The following is a 10099-nucleotide window of genomic DNA, read 5'->3' as shown; positions in this document are numbered from 1 at the left end:
CAGATTTGATGTCCTCATATACAAAAGGGCCAAAAATAGAACCATCTGCTTAGCGTTGTAAGTGTTGTATTCAATATGTGAAAAGGATATAGTAAATACTCAGAAAATGTTAGCTTGGGCATTTATAAAATTAAGCTAACTAGTTCAGCACTTAGTTTAATGATGTAAGCCGCTGAAAGTCTATACTTGTTGTTGTTGTTAAGTGCCGACTACATGCCATCATATTGGTAACAACTGTAACTCTGGAATACACACATACAGGCACACACACACATGCCCTTAAGAGTCTTACTGAGACAGACTGTGCATGAAATCAGAACGTGGAGAAACAGAACTAGTCCTGCATTGTTTAACCTTATGAAGCTTTGCCCTGTGGGCGAAACTGTAGCTAGAACTGCACTGCAATTCCTGAAGATATTTGGCCAGAGGAGCCTGGAGAGGAGACTAGATGAGTTAAAATGGACTAGATGGCCAAATAATGAGATTCTCTGTTTCTGTGTATCAATCTAAGCAAGTCTCAGCGCTACCCTAAAATTGTGTATCTGCACAATGTACTGGAAACAGCACAGAAAAGGTTCAATCAGAAGAACTGAACTGAGGTTTAAGACATCACTTACAGAAAACAAGATAGATCTAATAGTCTGAACCTAAGCCGACTGAATGTTTTCAATATCCACATTCTTAACAGGATTCTGATAGAAACCAGGGTGTTTTTTAAATATTATATTATAACTTTTAATAACTTTTATAATTCTTGAAACAAGCATACTGTTAAGAAATGACAGCAGAGAAATTTGAAAATTGGAAAACAACCCAATGGAAAACATTAACCTGAAAAGTAAAATAGCCTAAATAAAAATTAACTGGTTAGGATCGATAGCTATATACATGGATTTCAAAAAGTTCTTGGGAGAATTCCATTTTGTTTTCATTCCTTTTTCCATGAACTTTTTGAAGATATATATACAGACAAAAAGACAGAGACAGGGAAACAGAGAAACAGAAAAAGAGAGAGATAGACAGTCAGACTTCTGATATGGTGCTGTAGGCTCAGCATTGGACTGCTAGCCACAAAGTTGTTAGTTTCAAGCCACCACCTGCTCCTTGGAATTCCTATACAGGGTCACTATGAGTTATAACCAACTCAATAGTACTTAACAACATATATATATGGAGGCCTGATGTGGCACTGTAGAACAAGGACTTGTCCCTAAGGTTGGTTTGAACTGCGAGATCAGCAGCTCAAACGTACCAGCCACTCCTCAAAAACTCACTCCAATTCAAGGATGCTATGAGTTGAAACTGACTCAATGGCACGTAACAACAGCAACAACATGTATATGCATATATATGCCTAGAGAGAGAGAAAGAGAGAACATATAAAAGTGTCAGTAAACTTAAGATAAATTAATAGAAATCATTCAAGTTCAAAGACAGAAAAATATGGTTAAGAATTGAACAAAGCCCCTGGGACCCGTAGAAAGACAGTAAAAGGTCTAACGTAAGCAGTCTAGGAGTCTTAGAGGAAAAGGAAAAAAATGAGGACAGAAATGCATCTGAAGAAATAACTTTCAAAAACATTCTACATTTGGTGAGCTATATATAGAGAGTATAGAACCTTAGTAAACTCCAAATAGGGTAAATTCAAAGAAACCATGCAGAGATATGTAATATTCAAACTGCAAAAGAAAAGATATTATAGACGAAACCAAGCACATTACATTAAAGGAAATAACAAATCAAATGACTGTGGATTTCTTATCACATTCCATCAAGACCAGACGGTAGTGAGACAAATTTTAATAGTACTAACAGCAAATAATGAGCAAACAAAGAAAACATCCTGTCACTCCAGAATTATGGATATATATCCAGCAAAAATTCCCTTCAGAAATAAAGGAATTTTCTGATCAAGGAACAACAAAGACAACTTACACTACAAGAAATAACGATGGCCTACCCCCTTGGCACTTAACAACAACAACAACAACCCCTCGGTACACAGGGTTGACAGGGATAGGCAACTTAGACACTGGCTACTCAAAATGGGGGGGCCCACAAAGGCATGATGAGACTGGCTTACAAGCTTTCAACAGGGAGCCTAGTTCCAGAGGGTGCCAGGGAAAGTAGAATATCCACTGAGTGGTTTCCAACCTGTCTGGATGGGGATGGTGAAAGGAGATGGAGATAAGACTCTTGTGGTTCAATAGTGAATAATTACTAATGGGACTGATTGTGAGTGTTACAAATGTAAAGGTAGATGTTTTGTTACAAGAGGAGGGGAGTGGTTGATCTTGCAGTCCAGGAGCAGAGGATCCTGGGACCATCAAAGTAGAAGAACGAAGTGCAGGACCCTACTCAGAGAAGCAGTGATTCCAGAGATGGAGGCAGAGACAATGACCTGGAGAGATGGAGGGGCTGGGGACTCTGGACTCAGGGAGGGAGAGGGGATGTGTGCTGACTGCCAGGGGGCAGACTTGCAGGGTATACCCTTTGGTTGTTTGAATGATTATATATATTCCTGAGTGCTTTGATGTGCATCCAAAACAAATACACAAACAAAAAACAGAAGGAATGGAAGCAAATGCTGTTGAATGATGATGCATGGAGGGGATTGTAATCATTGCAATGAAGCAAAATGCAATAGGATGAATGTAAAACTGATGTTCTTCCATGTAAACTATCACTCAATTCACAATAAAAACTTAAAAACAAAAAGGAATGATGAAGGGCAATCTACAGAATGAAGGAAAATGGAATCTTCTAGAATTAATAAAGTGATTAGGATATTTAAAACAAAATGAATCCTTTAAAAAGTAAAAAAAAAAAAAAAAAAATTAACTGACTGATTTTGATAGCCAAGTATGAGTATAAAACCTAAAATTAGGTTTTTGAAGCCAATTATCAAGATGGCACTAATGTTGCTTTAATTTAAAACCAGTTCACCAGATTTCAACAACGGAAGCTGTTTTTCCATTCAGGACTCTCCTTTTAAGACCAAAACCCAAAATTAAACCTATTAACTTATGGCAACCCCATGGGTTACAGAGTAGCTACAAAGACTTTCTGTGGTTACAATCTTTACAGAAGCAGACCGGCAGAACTTTCTCCCAAGACACTGATACATGAGTTCAAACCACCAACCTTACAGTTGATACAAAAATGCAAACCACCTTCCATTTCTCTTAAGGACAGAGTACTCATTTCTGCAGTAGTGTTGGCTGCTGAAGGCTCACAGTTGAGAGTTATTCAAGAACTGTCCTCATCCAAAGGGAACTCCTCATCACATGTGCTTTCTAGAGGGGCAAGCAACATTTCAAGACAACTTTGAAGGGATGTTGCAATTCCAGAGTTCCTCCAAGAATAGATCAACTGATGGCCTTTTCTAAATTCATCACAGGGCAGCATTTCTCACACTATAACCATTTTTATTATTATTTTTAAGTTATTATTGTGAATTGAGTGTTAGTATGGGAGAATATCAGCTTTACTCATCCTATTGTATTTCGTTTCATTGCAATGATTACAATCCCCTCTATGCATCATCATTCAACAACATTTGCTTCTATTCAATCTGTACTGTTGTTTGTTTGTTGTTGTTTTTTCTATGTATACCGAAAAACTCAGGAATATATAATCATTCAAACAACAAAAGGGCATACCCTGCAAGCCTGTGTCCCAAGCACCAACACACAGCCCCTCTTCCTCCATGAGTCTAGGGTCCCCAGCAGCTCCATTTCTCTATGTCGTTGTCTCTGCCTCCATTTCTGGCATTGCTGCTTCTCTAGATTTTCCGCATAATCTTATCCCATGACTCTTTCAGGCATTTTTTCCAAAGACCTCTCCCAACAAAACTCCTGCAGGCAAATCTATGTCAGAGATGGGTTACGAGCAAACCAAACTAAGAGAGTTTATCAAACCAGAACACTTCTAAAATGTTTTCTGGGGTGGGGGGAAATCCTTGGAAGTATGAGAAGATAAGAAAAGGGCAAATATCACAATTTAGTAGGTTTTCCTCACTATAATTAGATGACTAAAACCCATAGACTACTATGGAAAGACAAACGGAAGCACTGAATGCTGCTTCCTATCTAGACATTAACAACTGCTCATGGGATCGTCCTACCACCAGTCTGCAGTGCTACAGATAAAACAGTGAGAGCACAATTAGAAAATAGAAAAATGAGACATGCTCTTTTTAGCCATGAGGTACATAGAAGAGTAGGTGCTAAGTTATCATAAAGAGGAATAATGACTCATTTGCATCCCTATCAAACAGAAGGCCAAGTAAGTCTGCCTTTAGAAGCACTCACAGATTTATGGTGGAAAAGCCATCTTAAATTCTTCCCTTAGGTCAAGCATATTAAAAGAATATATATCACAAGAGCCCTCTCACTCACTCTAAAATGCTGGGGATTAAAGGTGTTTAGGTTAAAGTTTTTACTTAGCCTTTTTCTACCATTTGGGAAAAAAAATTATTTTCTAGTCAATCTTATTATTTTGCATTAATATGACTCGCTAGAATTTAAAGTATGCTATCTTATGGAGTGGAGCTCTGATGTAGCACTGTGGGTTAATGCGCTGGACTGCAAAGTCAGTTGAAACTGCAAGGTCAGTGGTTTAAGTTCACCAGCTGCTCCTTGGCAACCCTATACAGGGTGCCTATGGATTGGAAACAACTGTACAGCACTCAAAAACAATATTAATCATATGAAGCACCTCATTTAATTCAACAAGATTATTGTAGAATTATTAAAAACATACAGAGAAGCAAAAACTAGATAACAGATTATAAAGATACTTTGCTGTTGCTGTTAAGTGCCATGGAGTCGGTTCCAACCCATAGTAACCCTGTATGGAGGTTCCAAGGAGAGACTGGTGAACTAGAACTGCTAATCTTGAGGTTCGCTGACCTTGCAGTCCAGCGTATGAACCCACAGTGCCACACCAGAATATCATAAAGGATACTAGTAACAAGATAAATATGAATAGTGTGGTAGAAATATTTCTTTTTTCTTCCCATTGTTACTTCTACCCAAAGATCACACCATGCTTCCCCTGGAAGTCTCTGACTCCAGGTGAATCCATGTAACTCCAGGATAAATTCATAGGGTATTTGGAAAGTGCCATGGGCTGCCAAAAGAACCAATAGATTCGTTTTGGAAGAAGTGCAGCCAGAGTGCTCCTTAGAGGCCAAGATGACCAAACTTCGCTTCTCATACTTTGGACATATAGTCAGGAGGGACCATTTGATGGAGAAGGATATCATGTTTGGTAAGTTGGAAGGTCAGAGACAAAGAAGAAGACCCTCCAATGAGATGGATTGGCCAAGTGGCAGCATCGATGTACTCAAGCATACCAACAGTAGTGAGGTTGGCCCAGGATTGGGCAGTGTTTAGTTTTGCTGTGCATAGGATCGTTATGAGTCAGTACTGACTCCATGGCATCTAACGAGAACAACAAATTTTAGGTAGCCAGTGTCTCAATTGCCCATCCCTATCTACCCTTTATAAGGAGCTCTGGTAGCGTAGTGGTTACGAATCGGGCTGTGAACCTTAAGGTCAGCGGTTCGAAACTACCAGCCGCTCCGCAGGAGAAAGATGAGGCTTTCTACTCCCGTAAAGATTTACACCCTTGGAAACCCTGTACAGGGTTGCTATGGGTCGGACCCGACTTGATGGCACTTAACAACAACAACAACATCTACCCTTTATAGAGGGGATAGGTTTCATTCTTGATGTGAAGTCTCTTTCACTCTCCAGTGGTATTTTAAGCTATTACATCCATAAACATAGTTCAAGTTTATGAAATTGTACCAATTTACACTTGTTTATTTTATAAAAAAAAAAAAACTTTTTTTTTTTTCCAATTCTTCTAATCAAGTTCTGATCATCAAAGGTAGTTTGAATGGATACTCAGAAACCCTGTACAAGGTCTCTATGAGTTGGAACCAACTCCACAGCATATAACCACCACCACCACCACATCTACAAGTTTGGGTGTTCTTATGTGTCTCCCCTCACGTCATATCAACTGGATGCTTCACTCTCAGCTCTAGCCCTCCATGGCAATGTCCTTGTCCATGGATTTTCTCTTCTCTCTCTCATCTCCAGGTAAACAGGAGTCTATGGAATATGGCCAAACTTGGCCTATATCCTCACTGCTGCCTTTCCCTCTCTTCCACTTACCATAAGGCCAATGTGGTCACCAGCAAGCTTATGTGCCTACTCATGTGTTAAGTTTGAGTTTCAGTCTTGGAGGGGAGTTTGTCCTGAAGGGACTTGAATGCTTGCCTTGATGGCTCCCCAACGTAACTGCTCATTCTTTCTTTATTATATTTTCCAGCACACTGGGTTATGTATTACACTGCTAACAACCAGGTCAAAAGTTTGAATCCACCAGCAACTCCACAGGAGAAAGATGAGGTTTTTTCTCCTGTAAATTTGGAACTAAGTCAATGGAAAGCCACAGTAGTCACAGCGTATTTACCGATACACAAGAACCCTGGAGGTACTGTGGTTTAGGCTTTGGACTACTAATTGAAAGTTCGGTGGTGATTCAAACCCATGTGCCACTCAGTCACAGGAAACAGATGAGGCTGTTTGCACCCATACAGGTTTACGTTTGCAGAAACCCCATGTAGGGTTGCTGTGAGTTGGAATTTACTCAATGGCAGTGGTTTTTGGTTTTGGTTTATACATAGTTTAGTAGTCAACAAAGAGACAACCAAATTATAAATTATTTCATCATAATATAAAAAACTACATTGTATGGTAGATGAAGCAGATTTTATTTCATTCTTCAGGGAAATTTCAGAGACAACCAAAGCCAGCACAGAAGCAATAAGCTAGTATGTCTGACATTGGAATGGATCCCTTATCCGCTTAACATGAGGAGGCTTCCAAAAGTTCACAGAAAATGCCATTATTATTTCATTTCATATTTTAAAGAACTACTTGAAGTCCCTTCATTTTCAGTATTTTTTTAATTTTATCTGGAATGACATCATTCCTCAACTATTTCATCATCCTTCAAAGTATGTTTCTTGAATGTTAATGAGCCTCTCCTACAATCTTAGAGCAAAACTGAAAGAAAAAAATTATGATTATATAAAGAACTTACTAGAAATTGCAAATCTAGGAAATAATGATATGAAGACACAGAGAGGACTTGAAAAAGCCAGGATTAGGATGTTAACAGCACAAATTCCTTCATTCAATAAGTATGTATTGAGTGCTGTCTATGGACCAGACCTCTCCTGGAACACATGGACTGTTACTATGATGAAACCCTAATTGGTTCCTGATCCTTGCAGTTATATAGCAGAGGGAGGACACAGACCACATCCAAGCAGCTAAAAGACGTAAAAGATATAGAGTCCTGGTGTGGCAATATAGGATAAGCAATGGACTGCTAACTTCAAATCAACAGTTCAAGCCCACTAACTGTTCCTTGGAAACCCTATGCAGGGTTGCTATGAATCAGAACCTACTCTAACAACAACAACTTGACTAAGGGGTGACTAGATTTTGGTTTTACAACACTCAGATTTATAAGATTAGGTCTCAACTTTTAAAAATGCAATCTATTTCTATTGTTTTCCAACATATAAACATAGCAGTGTACATTTTTTTCTCATCCCCCAGAAAAATTATTGCTCTGGTTAGGTACTGCCAAGTTGGTTACAACTCATAGACACCTTGTACAAAAAGGAATGAAACACTGCCCCATCCTGTGATATCCTCACAATTGTTATTAGGTTTAAAGCCATTCATTGTTGTTACCACTATGTAAATCTACCTTGTGGGTCTTCCTTTTTTTTTTTTTTTTTTTTTTTCCTCCACTTTACCAAGCATGATGACCTTCTCCAGGAATTTCCAGGAATTGGCCCCTATAGACAATATGTCCAAAGTACAAGAGACAATGTCTCCCCATACTCACTTCTAAGGAACATTCTGGCTGTACTCTTTGATGACAGATTTCTTTGTTATCCTGATAATACATGGTACTTTCAATATGTTTTGCCAATAGTCTTCCTTATTCATTGTACAACTGTCACAAGTTTATGAGGCAATTGGAAAATACCATGCTTGCTTCAGGCGCACCTTCGTTCTCAAACTGACATCTATGCTATTTAACACTTTAAAGAGATCTTTTGTAGCAGATTTGCCTAATGCAATGTTATTCGATTATTAACTGTGACATCCATGAGTGCTGATCATGGATCCAAGCAAATAGAAGTATATGACAACTGGAATCTTTTCTTAGTTTATCATGATATTACTTGTTGGTCCAGTTTAAAGGATTTTCACTTTCTTTATATTAAGGTACAATCTATACTAAAGGCTGTAGTCTTTGATCTTCAATTTATTTCAAACCCCCTTCACTTTCATCAAGCAATGGTGTGTCATTTGCATATCACAGGTTGTTAATGACTCTTCCTCCAATTCTGATGCCAGGTTCTGCTTCATTTAATCCAGCTTTTCAGGTTATTTGCTCAGAATATAGACTGAATCACTATGGTGAAGGGATACAACACTGACACACACCTCTCTTGGCTTTAAACCATTCTGCGTCTTCTCATTCAGCTTCAACAACTACCTCTTGGTTGATTCAGTGTCCTGGAATATCCATACTTCTTAGTGTTATTTCATGATCAGCACAATCACAGTTAGTAAAGCACAAGTAAACATCTTTCTGGTATTCTTTGCCTTCAGCCAATATCCATCTGATATCAGCAAAGATATCCCCCATTCCATGTCCTCTTCTGAATCTAGCTTGAATTTCTGATAGCTTGCCCTCAATGTACTGTTGCAGCTGGTTTTGAATCATCGTCAGCAAAATTTTACTTGCATATGATATAAATGATACTGTTTGATTATTTCTACATTCCATTAGATTATCTTTCTTCGTAATGGGCACAGTTAAGATCATTTCTAATTGGTTCAATTCCTTGAACCTTGTTTCTCACAAAAGCCCTTAGTGCAGCTTGGGTTTCTTCCTTCATTACCATTGGTTCCTGATCATATGTGGTTGAACATCTACTAATTCTTTTTGGTACAGTGACCCTGTGTATGCTTTCCATCTTCTTTTGGTGTTTCCTGCCTCATTCAATATTTTGTACAAAGAATCCTTCAGTATTGCATGTTAGAGTTAGATTTTTTTCTTCGGTTCTTTTATTCAGTTTAAGAGGTGCTAAGCATGTTCTTCGCTTTTGATTTTCTAACTCCAGGTCTTTGCAGACTTTATTTTAGTACTTGACATTGTCTTCTCAATCTGTCCTCTAAAACTTTCTGTTTAGCTTTTTTATTTCTTTATTTCTTCCAGTTACTTTATCTTCTCTACACTCAAGAACTATTTTCAGATTCTCTTGATACCACTTTTGGTCTTTGCTTTCTTTCCTATCTTTTTAATGAACTTTTGTTTTCTTCATGTATGATGTTCTTTATGCAATCCAAAGACATCATAATAATCTTCATGTATTCCACTTGACATATGTTAGCTAACTTTAAAAAGTATATATATCCATAAGGAGATTCTTTCAGAAGGATATAATTTAAGAAATATTGTTAAAATTTATAATCTATAGTTGAATCATGTCTTGCTACAATTTAAGGTATTTAAATATAGCAATTTTTGCTGTGCTGATTTTTCCTAGAATTATACCAATTATACAATTGGAAAAGCTCTGCATGATATTCTAAAACTGTTATTTTATTTTAAAAGTGGGACAAACAAGTCCACCCCATTGTCATTCACACAAGGTCACTCAGTTAGAATGGCAGAAGTGCAAGATAGTTCTCACAAAACAGAAAAAAAAATTTTTTTTTTGCCATGCTAAATCCCCATTTCTATATCCACCCATTATCTTTTCAATCCTTTAATCCTTTTCATTGACTCTCCCCTTTTCCCACATTTCTGTTAAGCTGTAAAGCTTAAAGCATGTCACATAGTACCTTAATGACAGTGCCCTGAAATGAAACACAATAGATTAGATTCCTCCAGAGCTCTTCACATTGCATCCCTAAAATACTTGTGTCTAAATGTTATAAATATATCTGCTCCAGCTATCAGAATAAAACTGCAAATTTTATTACAG

The sequence above is a fragment of the Chrysochloris asiatica genome, unplaced genomic scaffold, assembly GCF_000296735.1.
Source record: "Chrysochloris asiatica unplaced genomic scaffold, ChrAsi1.0 scaffold00151, whole genome shotgun sequence".
In the NCBI taxonomy this organism is placed as follows: Eukaryota; Metazoa; Chordata; class Mammalia; order Afrosoricida; family Chrysochloridae; genus Chrysochloris; species Chrysochloris asiatica.
This window is presented reverse-complemented; position numbering follows the sequence as displayed.